This window comes from Mugil cephalus, chromosome 12 (genome assembly GCF_022458985.1).
Source record: "Mugil cephalus isolate CIBA_MC_2020 chromosome 12, CIBA_Mcephalus_1.1, whole genome shotgun sequence".
Taxonomy (NCBI): Eukaryota; Metazoa; Chordata; class Actinopteri; order Mugiliformes; family Mugilidae; genus Mugil; species Mugil cephalus.
The window spans coordinates 8847957-8863075 of record NC_061781.1 but is presented as its reverse complement, the minus strand read 5'-3'; the positions used below and the strand labels follow the sequence as shown (position 1 = coordinate 8863075).

Here is a 15119-nt window from a genome sequence, read left to right as displayed (position 1 = left end):
TTTCCCAGTGCAGACTTGGCTCCAGGTGGGAAGGAGAAGTTGTGTTGCTTCATTATATCATCACAAATGTGATGACATAATGGGCATGTTGATCATCTTTTCATACAGTTACGGGCCTGTTTCCACCCTTATCATCCGTGACAAGGTGTTTAACATCAGTATATATCTCAGACGGCCACTTAAAGACGTGTTAAAACTTATGTGAAAGAAAATGAAAAAAAAAATTTCCTTGTTACTGTCTCTGTCACCATCTAACGAGGATTTTGCTGTCTCATGTTATGGTGGGCAGAGTGTTTGATTCAGACACACGCAGACTGCAAGAACCATGGTGGTTATGAGCGACCTTTATCTCTATCCACTGAGCTAGAACACATGACCAGGATGTATGCAGCAGAAACAGCGTTTTTCATTTGACTGAGCAGGGATATTACGGAATTCCGTCTTTAGATAAACAGCAGCGTCACCTGATTGCAAACCAAACACACGGCATCCAAACATGTCCTGCAACCATTCAGTAAACACAGAGAAGCATTTAGAATAAACAGAGAGACATGGCGGTCATCTGAAGTCACCGTGTCCATTCACCGGCCCCGAGTATTTTTAGAACAGACCTGGGCGTGCTGGTGGGGATGTAATTCGGCGAGCTAGCGCAAGATGTGTGGGAGGTATTGGCTAACTTCTCAAAGTTAGTCATGACTTCTGTCCTCGCCGTGCAGTGTGGGAAGACGCGACGGCTCGGTTTCTATTATACAGCACTTTTTATGTGTTTACAGTTCACGCAGGGAGCTGCCGCGGAGCGTTTAAAGCCGAGGCGCTGACTCAAGGCTTTGGTGAAATCTCACTCGGGCGGAGGGAGTAAAAGAAGGAAATGTGAGCCAAACAAGTGGCTGCGAGGCTTGTTGAATCTATAGATTGATTTCTTTCCAGTTAAGAGCAAAATGAGTTCATTTCGAGGCAGGGAAATGTGGAAGTGGAAATGAAAGGTACACTGAAACACGGTGAAAGTGCTCTGCATTATGTTGAGTGGTAGCTGAATTAACCGGGCTGAAAATTACAGGAGGAAGGTATTTATATGAATGGTGAAACATTTTACTTCAAAAGGAACCGCAAGAAGTATTGTGACCCAACATTAACCCCCTGACCAGCACTGTCATTGCCATTTTATGTACAGTGCTGGCAAACTGTGTATTAATGGGTTAGATGTTATGGAGAGTTTATAGCTTTTTCCCAAAGGACATTAACAGACATTAGTTCTCTTATAGATTAGAAAACAGCAAATAGAGCTACAAACTGACACATTGCAAATGGGCAAATTTTTAACCTGTAAGTGTTGCGTTAGCTTAAAACTAGTGTAAAGTTGTGTTCTTTTGCTAACCCAAAAAGAAGAGTCAAAAAATCTTCAAACATTCATTTCAAATGAAGATAAATAATGGATAAGTCATCTAAAAAATATATAATTGAAAGAGAACTTTCCCTCTGGCTGAAACTACAGTAGATCAACCAAAACATGGTCAGGATAAATAAGAACATGCCCTTTTCATTGGCTTACGAAAGGCACGCTTGTGAACTTTGTTAAGGACCTGCCAATTGGGTCAAAATGGCCAAATGTCAATAGGAATAATGTAGGCGAAAGCATTTTTTTTTTCAGGGAGAGAGGTCAGAGGGAATGACCGGACATGTTTATGCTGCCAGGGAGCAAGTATGCAATTAACAGCTTGGAGCAAATGTTTTCTGCACAAGGTTAAATATAAAAAAGCTGGGCTTAAAGTAGGTGTGCTTATCCAAAAAAGACCACAGTGGGTGAACGGAACACAAAGACAAAGCTACAGCGGGGAAATAAAAGTGAGAGCTGAATGAGTAAATGGCAGAAGCACACTCCCCAATCCGAACACATCTTGATCTGCGCTTCCACATGCTGATGACAGGGCCAGGATTTGGCGTAACCAGCTTGGATTGAGAATCCATTCTGTGCTGTGTGAGTGTCACAAGCTGTCGCTGCCGGTGGTGTAATGATGCGTGTGTGTGTTTGCTTGACGTGCTTAACAACAGAGAGGCCTCATTTCAGCGCCACGCGCCCTGTGTGTCAACACTGTCGCTCACCAGGTGCATCCCTTCACGCCCCATCTCAGATTGGTCGGTCCAGCGTTCATCAGTTCAGTTCGCCGTCGTCCCGTCCTGCACTAGCTCCAGATGTCAAACGAGGACAGCCGTTATGGAATGAGATGGCAGGGGCAGTTTGTAATATGAATGCTTTTTCAAACCTTCTGCAGGAAACCAAAGAGCTGCAATTACATGAATGCATGCCTGAGATAATTCCGGGTTTTCCACAGGTAAAAGAGTTGGGGTGAGGTATTTTTTTCTTCGGGTCACTGGGAGGATTTGTTTTTAAAACGCTGATTAAAATAGCTGCGCTTTTTGGACTTTTCTGTTATTTCTGGGCTCTTAACTTGAAGCATGAGATTATTTTGTATTCACAGCTTGTCTCCAAAATACAGCGCAGCACGAGCCAAGCAATCACAATCATCTATGACACAGTGTAGTGTAAAACATATCATTTGTACAAGCAGAATCTTTTTAAAATACTAATATCGCCGACTAATGCGCACATTTGAATCACCAGGCTGCCGTCATTTGAATTCTGTGAAGTCCCTGCCCCGAATGACCTCATTCATATTTCATATGTCTCTTATTTTACCCCATAACGTCTCTAAAGTGGACTACTGACCAGAGACTTTTATCAAGTGAAAAGTGATGGTTTCCATATTCATGGAGTCCCTGTCACCATGAAGAGTACATGACTCGAACCCTGTCAACTGGAATTTCTCAGTATACTTTCAGTCTCAGATGTGTGTAGGCTGACGGGATAAATATAACCTATTCTCACAGCAAAGAGCGTGCTTGAACGTATCGCCGCGTTGTAATGTAGGATAGGTTCTAGCTTGCCCTCGCTGTATGTTCATGAGTACCAGTGGCACCAGACACTTCACAACACGGGGCAGTGATTTAGGTGCAACGTGGCTGTAGTCGGAGGATGCAGGACGAAGAATTCTTCAGAAAAATAAGCAACTGTTGTTTTAACACAATGGACTCGGATCTCATGCCAGAAGTTGATGCAATACCATCATAGCATCCTGGTACTTTTCCATTTGCTCTTTAAGGAAAACAATTGTTATTCTTGTGACATAAATACACAAATACATGGAAAATTGATAACTGTTTTACTATTAGATCTGCAGTAGAAAAGTTATGTTATGGCTCTGTTAAGTTCTAAATTCATTAGTATTTTTTTTTTAATCGGGAGCTTGTTAAAAGGTGCACTACAGGGACAACTTGACCTTATTCACATTTCTAATCTCCTTTAATAAATGATTCATCTCGAAAGGGGGTGTATGATTACCCATCACACCTGCACAATCATGGTTCAAATTAAAAACAGCTTTTACAACATCACTTATATGTCCACTAGGACATCAAGACATGCCTAATTTGATGGGAGGATTTAGCTGCTTAGTGCTGCACGTTGAAACCTAAAAACAGTCATTTGTAAATACCACTCCGTAATGATCTGACCCGTGGTTAAGGATTTTCAACAGTGTAGAGTCTGCTTTGTTTATACAGAAAGGATTGCCATGAGATTTTGCATGGATACTCATGGTCTCTGGGTCCCTCGACCTTTCTAGTAGCACCATTAGTAGAATATTTCACTTATCCATTGAAGAACGAACATTCAGGGTTCATTTGCTAAAATATGCTATGATACGATACGATACCTTACCTTACAATACCTTTAGTGATCGCAACCCATACATCCAAAGTACCGTGCAAAGGAAGTGAAACTGGAATAATAGAAACTGAATATAACAGCTTAGTAGAACCAGTAATGGTGTGCAATGTCTGTGTTTTACTGAATCCTATTCGTAAGTGAAATAACAATCTGGCACAATGGACAGTCTTAACATCACGTCCCGTGTTTTATGATTCTGATCCCCGGACGTGTGCTCATGTGGCACAGTGAGGTCGATACAGAAAGTGCCAGAATTCAGAAACTTGCCTTTAGCACCGTCATAATGATATCATCTAGTACCTTGGCTCATGACTTGCAAGACGACCTTCTTATTAGTCTTGAGAGTACGTTGCATTTTGTGCTATTAAGACAATATTTGCATCGTAACGCGCTGAGCTAATGTCCTAGTGGCTGCATAGTAGCATGCTTTTTTGATTCATTTGACCGATGACAAATCGAAATTGACTTTTAAATAGAATCACCGATCCCATTTTCTCCTAACATCAGCGCGCGTGTTGTTGTTCTCACATTTGAATGTCTTTGAAAAACGTGCTAATTACTAAACGGTAAAGCATTTGAACCCAACAGCTCCCAGCGTGTCACATCTCTCCCCTGCATACAGTGCATTGATTAACGTATGTGTTAATGTTACAATGAGATACACTCGATAGCTTTTATTTTATCACAGTTGCATCGCAGTGTCTAAATAGTGAAGCCGCCTACAGTATGCTAATGTGTAAACCACTAGCGTAAACATCAGGTTTTAGTGTATAAACGCAAAAGGTCCACGTGCAAGCGGTTTGTCTACGTCTCTCGGTTTAGAGGTTATGACCTGGGGCCCTTTCACCTGGGGTGGGCTTGTAAAGGTGACATCACCTCAGTCCCTCACCAGTGACCCAGCAAGCTCTCCATAGGTGCGATGACTCAGTGGGTTGACTTCCAGCTAGTCTCACATTACCATGTGTCGGCTGCCTGTCAGAAGCCACAGTGTGGGATCAATTAAGGAGGAGCTGATGTCAGTCAGGGAAGAGGGGACGAGGGGAGGGGGGGGGCGATAGGTGGGGAGGTATTCTCTAGACTGTATATAAGTGCAGCGTACGATGTTCAGACAGAGTTCCAGAGTGAGATTATTTATTATGCAGCGTGTATCCTAACAAACAGCTGAAGTACTTGTTTGATACTCCACGCATCACCTGCGTTTCTTGCTCTTTTATTGAAATCATGCAACGCCAACATGAATATTTTAAGAATAAATAAATGAACAAGCCGTTGAACCTCTGCGTCTAGAATCGGCGCTCACTGAGATAGGTGTGGGAATGTTTCATTCTGCGTGGAAAGCATTGTAAATCATATTCCACATGTTGTGTGTGTGATTTCATGTGGGCTTTGGAAATGCGTTGTATGTTCGGTGACAGATAGACTGCCTGCCTCGCCTCACGCTGTTCAAACGCAGCGCGATCGAGTGAGCTTTTCAAGCCGCTCTTCTTTTCCATCACTCCACTTTCATGTGCGGAATGACTCCATGTAATTCTTTCTGTGTTTGACCTGCGATGACAATATGCGGCGACATACATCTGCCTGTCCTTACAAAGAAAACCAGCAAACTAGTCTACTTTCAGGGCCACACCCTCTCCTCATCCTGCCCTGTCTGCACCGCATTTTTGTTTGTTTTTCATATCATGATAGCTCATGTTGCCACGGCTACATCATTGCCCAAGTAAGAGAAACAAGGAGATGGTAGAACCACTGTTGGCCCACAAGACACTTTTTTCTTTTTTAAATCTATTATAATCCTTTACTTTATGTCCATCAAAGACGACTGCTGTTCAACAAATTGCCTTCGTGACTAAAATGCTCTTGTTGACGTCCCTCCAGAGAAACATCAGCAACGCACGTGTGAATTTCACACGTGTGTTGCCCCTTTTTTGTGCCGGGAAATATGAGCAGAATGATACAAATGTATTTTAGTGCACACATAAGACTGCTGAGAAGAAACTTAATCGTGAAAAAAAAGAGTCACTTGATACTGGAACCGTAGCTGCAAAGCTTTAAACCAACAAGGAGTTTCTGCCTCATCTCTCTGAGTGGGCAGTGGATACCCTCGGCTCCCAAGAGCTGCACTCTCAACCACCTAACAAATCTCACTGACTTGATGTTGCTCTAGAAGTGTCTGAGGTGTATGTCGAAGGCATATGTATGTATGTATAACTGATGAGATAATCGTAGTATTACAGTACAAATAACTGTATTATTATATAAATATTACAGTGTATTGTATAATTCATATAATACCTTATAATTGACAGGGAGGATGCATTTTTAACTTATGAATAGATTTTAACAGTTTTAACATGCCATATGTTTGAGTTACTGTCTCATGATTACTGACCACATTAGCTTTCAGCCTTATAACCGCATATTAAATCAGTTTAACGTCTTTTAAACGTGGTAAGAGCTCCTCGGACCATACTACAAATTAGAATCTTAGCAATCTAAAGCAAAGCAAGGATGACACGCCAACCGCACGCAAATGTGATTTCTTTTCTGTCATCGTGAGGGGGCAGAGAAGTGACACTCCTGCTTCATTCATCAAGCCTCGGGGCCAGCGCTTGATGCCAGGCCGACCGATTCAGTGACACGCCTGCTGCCGCGGTTAAAAAGGTTAAACCGCATATACGATGTATCCACACATGGCTGCTCTCTTGCCCCACGGTTGCGTGAACGCACAGCGTGAAGCCCCAGCCCGCAATCACGGCAGTCATCTCCTCCGTACGCTCGCGCGCACGCACAGATAAGACTGCGCTCGCACGAAGAGATGATATGTTTGGGTCTGTCACGCCCACGCTTTCATGCTAACTCTGGGACAGATGTGAACAACAATGTTAAATGCTCCCAGATAAAAAGAGGCTGTAAGGGATAAAACAAATGGATAAATACAATAAATGAATACAATACAATGCACAATTTAAGACAAGACTTTTGAGGTTTTGAGAAGACTTCCCTATTATCATAAAGGAGCTTGCACAGGAAATGTACATGTGTCCAAAGGTGTCCTTATGAATATAAGCTGCCTCCAAATGAATGCAAGCATGAATAGATGACAAACACCTCATTCCTCCCCTTCACACATAGTGTGGTCAGCAGCTCTAATAAAAATGAGGCCCCCGAGAGTCAGCAGAGAGGAAAGCTTATCCGGACTCATTTGCTCGCTTTCTTACTTCTAAGTTCTCACACTGTGAGTGCGTATGTATCAAGCGTACGCAGGAAGCGCTTATTAGATCAGCCTCAGCCTCCGCAATAAATGAACGTCTCTACATTGTTTGGCTCTCTGCATGATACAGAAGCATACCTTAGATCACTTATTCACGGCAAAATTCACAAAGGATTAATATCCTGCTTACTTGTTGCTGCACACCGTGCATTTGTTGTTGGTTGTTTTTGGTTTTTGTTCAGTCTTTTGATGCTCACCTGTCGTGGTTCACCTGTCATTTAAAGAGTGGCTGTTTTTATTTGCATTTCCTGTTGTGAATTGAGTTCCTTTTGCACCTCTGGCATAATGGTCTGGTATAAACTGGTTCACGTCTTGTTAAATAAGTAATATACACTCATCAAACATTATGACCCCCTTCTTAATATTGTGTAGGTCACCCTTGTGCTTCCAAAGCAGTTGTGACTCATCAGCAAATGGACATGGGCCCTCTGAGGGTGCCCTGTGGTATCTCTCAACAGAATGTTGTTCGTGGGGGGCCTATAGGTTGAGGGAAGGGGCTTCTGTGTATAATTGTTCCAGGAGATCCCACAGATACTTGATCTCTCTGGGCCCTTTTTCATGTTTTTTGAGTTGCCCCTAAACCGTTTTTGTGTGTGTATCTGTGTCAGGCTGCATCCTGCTGGGGATGGCTGCTGCCATCAAGGAGTGTCATTGTTAAGGGGTGGGGGTGCCTGGTCTGGTCTAGGTGGGTGGTACACAGTCAGTGTTATTTACTGCTCCTATCAGTGGCTTTAATATTGTGCCTGTTCGGTGTACACATGCTATTGTGTGCTGAGAAATTTTTCACAATAAAATATCAGTTCAGGTAAAGTTTGCAGAGAACGTGCTGCGTTATGTTCAAAGCGTCATGATAATGCCACTGAAACAACACCATATACGACCTAGATATTTACAAGCAAAAGCAAAATTACGCAACTGGCTGAATTGCTTTTACTTTGATCTTTTGGTTTTGGAACATGAATGCATATCACACAGACTTTTTCATTTATTTATTTTATTTCAGTAAAAACAAAAAAAATGAATGGAACGTGTGCCTGATGAGAAACAAATCACGATCATGCTGTAACCATTTGTAACCCCCGTGTTTTTCAACCCTTACTTCCCACCTTCAGAAATCCTTGCTCTGCTCTCCTCTTCCACTCCTCCTCCAAAACGTCTCCTTGCTGATCCGTGTTCAGTTATGTTTTTTCTTTATTTTGGGCAGCTACAAACTAGATCAAAGCAGCCTCGAAATAGCTTCCTCCAAACACTGGTGAGGAAAGCCACGTCTATCTCCTTGTTTTCGTTTTTGTATCATAGGCTCTCTGACTCTGGAAAGTAAATTGGAATGGAGGATTGTGACAGGAATGCTCTAACTCTGCTCTAACTGCTGCGCTGTTTCTTGTTATGATACATGTGGTCATGTATAGGTCTACACAAATCTGAATGTTACCATTTAACCTGCAACCTTTTAACACTGTTATGTGTTTAATATCTGTATAATCACAATTCTTTGAGATTCTTCTTCATTGAGAAGTAACTGTTTACTTTGACAAACATTGCTTTCTAAAAACTTCCCCCCTCATACCGCACCTGCTCGGACATCTGTATGTATGCAGGAGGCTTCCACCAACAGAGGCCACTTATGTCATTCACCCCTGATTTGCCCTTATGGATTTGCACACAGCATTGTCATGGCAACACCGAAACAGAGTCACCTGTATTTGAAATATTATTCGCACGTGTGCTGCATTCACTTAGAATCATTAGTTGTGTCTCTTGAATCCCACATTTTAGTTTTCAGTACTACTGTAGTTATTGTAGTCTACAGCTTCAAAAAGACTGATTTCTTGATGCATGTCAATTATGGAATTGCATTCTTCTTCTGCGCTCTTTATCCAATCCATATTATGTTTCTGTTCCTGCTCTCTCATTTTTTTCAAAGACAGCCAAAGCAGGAATCATTGCTTCATTCTGCCAAGTTAATATTATCATGTTTGCAGAAAATAAATGTGACAAAATAAAAAAATACAAATATAATATCTTGTTAAAATCCCTTAAATGGCAGAAAGGCGCTCTCTTGAAGGTTAACTTAAAATGTCTTCACCAAAAGATTCACACCAAGGCATATTTATTCTCATCTATAGGACTGATCTTGCTGTTTAAGGCTCGGAACAACAAATGAACTCATTTGGCTCATGGTAAGCACTGCAGAGGTCAGTTCATAGCAACCATGCATTGCCATGTATCAGCTAATGCGACAATCTGAGAGCAGTACCCGTAATAGGGAAATGGGATTAGACTGTGATACATGCAGGAAGAACAACTCTGGCCTTCTTTACTATGTGAGGCCATAAAAGAAGAGGGGAACATGGATGCAAGGAAAAATGGAAAGCTGAATTTTAAGTAGTCCCCAATGGTATCTACATGGACACACCTTTCTTAAACAGACTCCATGTTATTTATGCTAATTGACATTATTGCACATTATTATCATTCCTGTGTATATAATATATGTTCTTCTGTCTCTATTTCTTGAGATTTCATATGGTTCTGTAAGTTGTTCTACAAAAAACAAACAAAAAACAATAGAATCAACGTAGGAATGAAAAACTTTTGGTCATCATCACTACAGGTACAGGACAGCATGCAAACAACGCCCAGGTATCTTCCGAAAGCCATGTCGTTAGCCTAATAGCATATTTTCCTAAGTCATATTTGAACGTTTTCAGAAAACAACAAAAAACACAATTTTAGGAAGCACATTAATATTTTTATTGATACTGTGACAGCAACTGAAAAACAAACAAACAACAAACAAAAAAACAAACAAAAACCCTTTGGCAATACTGCTATTGGTGCAAAGATATATGTTCGCGCATTTTAGTCCCTCTGGCTTTCCGTACTCTCATTAACGGCGTTGCTAAACGTTTTGACGTTTGAAACCGGTGGCACGCGAAAGTTGTACGCGACAGTTGTAGGTTCTAAGTTTAACATTGTAGTTTAATTGGAGATAAATATAAAATACATTTTGCCCGTATTTTTGTGTTTGTTGCCACTGAGATAAATTAAATGTAAGTGACAAAATTTGTCACTTACATTTAAAATTTGTTCGTGTTTTTTTTTTTTTTTTTTTTTTTTTTTTTTTTCATTTTCATAAAAATTGACCAGTGTTTTGGGGATGCTAACAGCTAAGAGCTAAGTTGGCTTAATTAAAAACAAGAAGCGCCCCAGCTGCGGATTTGAGGCCCAGAAGTGGGAGCACAGGCGGACTTCCTGCAAATATATCTGAAGGTCAGTGTGAGCTCCCGTTTCGACGAAATTACTCAACCTTTGGTAAGATGTATTTTATGTGAGTGGTGGTGTCGGAGAAAACGACTTTTCAACGACGAACAACTACGTGTTGAATGGTAATTAACATATTCATTATCAGAATGTGTCGTCATTGCACAGCAGCACAGGGAAATATTACTAAAGTACTAATAATATGAGCACCCTGTGTCTAATGGCTTTACGAGACAAATTTCTGGCACTTTCTGTGTAGCATGTAGATACAGTATGGGTCGTTTAAATTTCACAAGAAAAAAAATGCTGTCATAGCAATGACCTTTTATATGGACTACATTTCCCTCATCATTGTTTTTCTGTTTCCCTTCACTGTCCACACACATTCTACTCTCACTATGTATTATTCACCACTGGTCAGTGCTTTTGCTTCAAATTGCGTATCACAAGTGGCCTCTTCTTTCATTCCTCCATTTATTCTTGGTCTGTGGCTATGTGCAAAGCTTCCCTTGTGATTTTGCTGTACTATAGATAAATGTGTCCAAACACCATCGAGGTCAGGTTGTGGAGTCAGCTCAGTATGCGTAGCAGTATCTACAGTCCTCAGCGATGTTGCTGCGCAGTGTCATGTGCTGTACTGAAGGGATGGAGTACTGAATGATTTAATAAGTGGGGCCCGTTACCGTGACCACTCTCCTCATAACGCCATAGAGCTAGAAATGCTCTGGAACCTGCATGAATGTAATTTGTGTACTGCCCCCTACTTCATACTTCATATTTCCATTCCTACAAAGGAATGGGAATATGAATATGACCTTGGCCAAGCTTAGTGTTGCTAGCTATTGAACACAGATCCATCCACCATTCATTAATACATATTCCTAAGTATTAGATAGCAGGGCTGAGTTTCCCTGTAGTAGTTGCTAAAAGCCATTTCTGTTATGAGTTTGCATCATATTTTTAAGATGTCATTGGTCACTCAGTGTGTGTGAACCTATTGTAACCCTTTCAGTAGTATATTCTGCTGTTAATTGTTTAGTAATGTCTTTAGCTCCCAACTAAATTGTCCATTCTAATATAAGAGTCCTGCACTAAATCTTCATGACGCCTATGGCTTTTAGTTATGCTTTGTAGTACTATTGAATTGCATTCTACCAACCTGAGTTTCTATTATTTTGACAATCCCATTGTGATCAGTGGGCTAGGCTAAATATCAGAAACACTTTTATGTTTAATTCAATACAAATAAAGAGCACCTCATACCATATCCTTCAAAATGACCGTACAGTTGAATTACCACCTTTCATACAAGGATGTCCTCATCGGTCTGATCCAGAAATCTTTAGTCTATTGGGTTTCTGCCAAGTCTGATCTTTTATGGTTATTTATTTCAAGACTGCCATAAACCAAAATCACGTCCCCGTAGGGTCAAATCGTCTTTGTCCTTTTCTGTTTTAGCCGCAGTTGGCGTCATTGCTTTCATAAAGCAAACGGAGAAGAAGACGACTTATTCTTTTCCCATCAGTTTGAACTTCCGGAGTCAAGAGGAGCTACCCTCCCCTCTTTAGCTTTGACAGCGCTAGTCTAGACAGCACTGACAGCCATGCTCCATTCACACGGTGCATATGTGATGCAAAGATACAAAGAAGATAACAAAAGACTTTATGAAACTACAGGGGGGACATTTCATGTTTATTTAAGATCGGATCGGGACTCAGATCGCTCAGTAGTGAATATTAAAAGATTGGTATCAGATAAATTTCCTACACTGTCTCAGCATAAACTGAAGAGTATAACAGTCATGAAGTTGAAATTTAGTGCACGACTGAAAAACTATTTTCAAGTATACCTAATGTTTTGGCAAGCAAGCGTACATCCAGGTAGCAGATAATATTTTCACCTATGTGTCACCATGTAACAACAGGAATCTGAAAGTGGCCGAAAGGTTTGGTGATGGCATGAAATGTTTTATTTTCACCCAACCATGAGCTTTTCTGAAACCTAACCCAGTAGATTTGTTCCCTGAGCCAAAACATAGTGAAAATAATTATGCTTAAAAAAGAAAATAATAAGTTAAATAAGCCTTAAAACTGACTGCCCTTTTCAAACAGGGCATTAACAGCCATGTGACAGTTTTCACCAGGGTGTAAATAGGCACTCTGAAATATTAGACCAAATCTTTGGACTGATTTTCCAAAGTTAAAATATCTTTGTTGGAGTTGTCAGTCAGTTAGGCAAGGATGCAGATGACCTGCAGGACATTAATCAGATTATTTGGTTAGCTTTTGTCAACTGACTCATCTAATTTATCTTAATTAGCTTCAGCTGGCATGATAAAATATTGAGCCGATGATGTCGGAAAAGGTAAAGCCTGCCACCTTAACATGTGACACATTAGTCTTTGCTAATGAGAAAGAATAAGGAGAAACAGAAAATTAGTTTGCCTCAGAGCTGCTACGAATTTTTACTGGGCAATTTGTGCTGGTTTGCTGAATGTCTTTTACTCTGTCATGCGCACATTGTGAAAAACTGACACACTACAGCACAAAAAAAAAACAAAAAAAAACCCAAAACATTTTGAATCTATCATGAATAAACATGTAACATTCCATATCTCTATGTACATACACAATAAATAAGAAGAATCTAATGCCATTTCACCGTTTATCTGTATTCCAGCAGAGTTTCTCAATGCACAGTTGACTTGCAGTGGTAGACATGGGTGCTGCTTGCTATTTATAGAACCAGGGGTCTAGACCAGCTCTGCAGCTAAACGCTGTGTGGAGAGACTGGTGGGTGGCATGAAGTGGTATTCGTCTTTGGGGGATGGGGCTATCTGTGTCGGGCTATCGCACCGAACATCAGGCTTGTGTGCATAAAGGTTGTGTTTGTGTGGACAAAGGGAAAATGGGAGGAGGTGGACTAGATTTGATGTAATGCAGCCTCTGGCAGCTATATTGCAGGTCTTTTGCAGCAGGTCAACAGTTACTGCACTGCTAACTGCATTTCCAAATGTTTATCACTTTGCTGCTCAGAAGCATGAAAATACATTTTGGAACTGTGTTTATTTCGCATTGTTAATCGTTTTGTGTGTTTTTCACTGAGGGCTGCCCGCATAGCAGATTTGTAACCTACACTTGTAAAGTTCTAAATCTTTATTAAGTATTATATAACTGCAGATAGATGAATAAAATATATAAAAGACAGATATCTAGAGAGATGAAAGGATCTGTGGATTACATGTACAAATAGACACACTGAGGGGTGGGGGGCTTTATGGCTTTGGCCTTCAAATATGTATGAGCTGCTCAGATATTCACCAGAGTAAATGTGTTTCTCATCCACTTCTTGGCTCTCTTGTATGTATATGTGGTGAATGTCTCTCCTGTAACCCAGCAACTGTGCACCAGGCTAGTCAAGCAAAAGAACCTAAAGGGGCCTGATGGCGTACACCTGGAGGATGAGTGTGCGTTACTCCATGGTCAGGTTCTTCCTCAGACGATTCTTCACTGCGCGGCCTTTACGTTGAACGATTTTGTGTGTGGATGTTTCTAAGCGACCCACACTTTATTGTTATTTGAAGTGCTGGGATTTTTCATACGATGATTATTAGTTCAGACTTCAAGTCATACTTGTGTTTTTTGAATGTCTCTTTTAAAGGTCTCTGACACCTTCATCTGCAGCTCTGTATGGGAAAAGGCTCAAACATTTATTGCCTTCTTCTTTGTCTACAATAAATCATTGTGAGGGCAAAGGCACGTACTTTATAGTTACAGGGTAAAGCTGTGTGTCATTGTCCATTCTGCAACTGCTGCCCCACCTCCTTGTGAATGCCTTAAAATGTCACTTCTGTAATAAAATCATAGCACCCACTCCCATGAGGGAAAAACACTGAATTATAATAAAGGTTTCACAGGGAATAATATGAAATTCATTTCATATTGCACTGCTGACTACGTATTTATTTTTATCCAAAGGTTATTTCTATTATTATTTACTGCTCTAAATGTGTGCAAGGGACTCGTCTGCCTAAGTGTAGCACTGGAACTGTACTGTGGAGAGACAGATATATTATGTACATGTGAAGGTCAGGTAATTGTAATGCTACACACACACACACACCGTACACACTCACATGGGAGCTTTTGTTTACTGAGTATGAATGGTGAATATGTGGAAAGGATGAACACGTATGGGCAGTTCATGCACACACAGACACAAATGGTTGAAGTGTGATTCACTGTGTCTCTGTTGTTTTCCATTATCCTCTGTCGAGTCTCATCAGCACTGAGTGATTTCATTCTGTGTGTTTTCTAACCGTTTCATTCATTCGCAGGCTCTCATAATATCTTTCCAAATCCAGCCCTCTGCAGTATTAATGTGTGCACAAAACTATCATTACAACAATCGAGGCAACCAAACAAAGGTGTTTGTTTGTTTGGTGATGAGGTCGGGTGGGATGGGGAAACAATAGGAGCTGTGAACTGAATGTTTTTTTTTTTTTTTTACGAGATAGAGAGCAAATATCTTTTCAAAATCTTGTCCTTGTTGTCCTTGTTGTCCAGGTTTTGTAAATGGATGTGATTCACTGTTACTTGTAGTAGGACATTTTATCTAATATTTTCATAGACGGCCCTACACACACAGGTCGATGTTTGTGATGACTTATTAGACCCCAGCTCAGGTTGTAGGTTGATGAGATTTAGTGATATTTTAAGGAAAATAAGTCAAAGAAATTACTTTTATCTGTTTTCAACACAGCTTATGCATTAAGGTTAATGATTTACGTGCATGTAAAAC

General features: G+C 40.7%; 1 protein-coding gene across 17 annotated transcripts in view; it reads left to right on the top strand.

Moving 5' to 3' along the window:
* The window catches only part of stxbp5l (syntaxin binding protein 5L), a 121997-nt gene that overhangs the window by 2443 nt on the left and 104435 nt on the right, over window positions 1–15119 (top strand). The gene's annotated exons all lie outside the window — the stretch shown is intronic.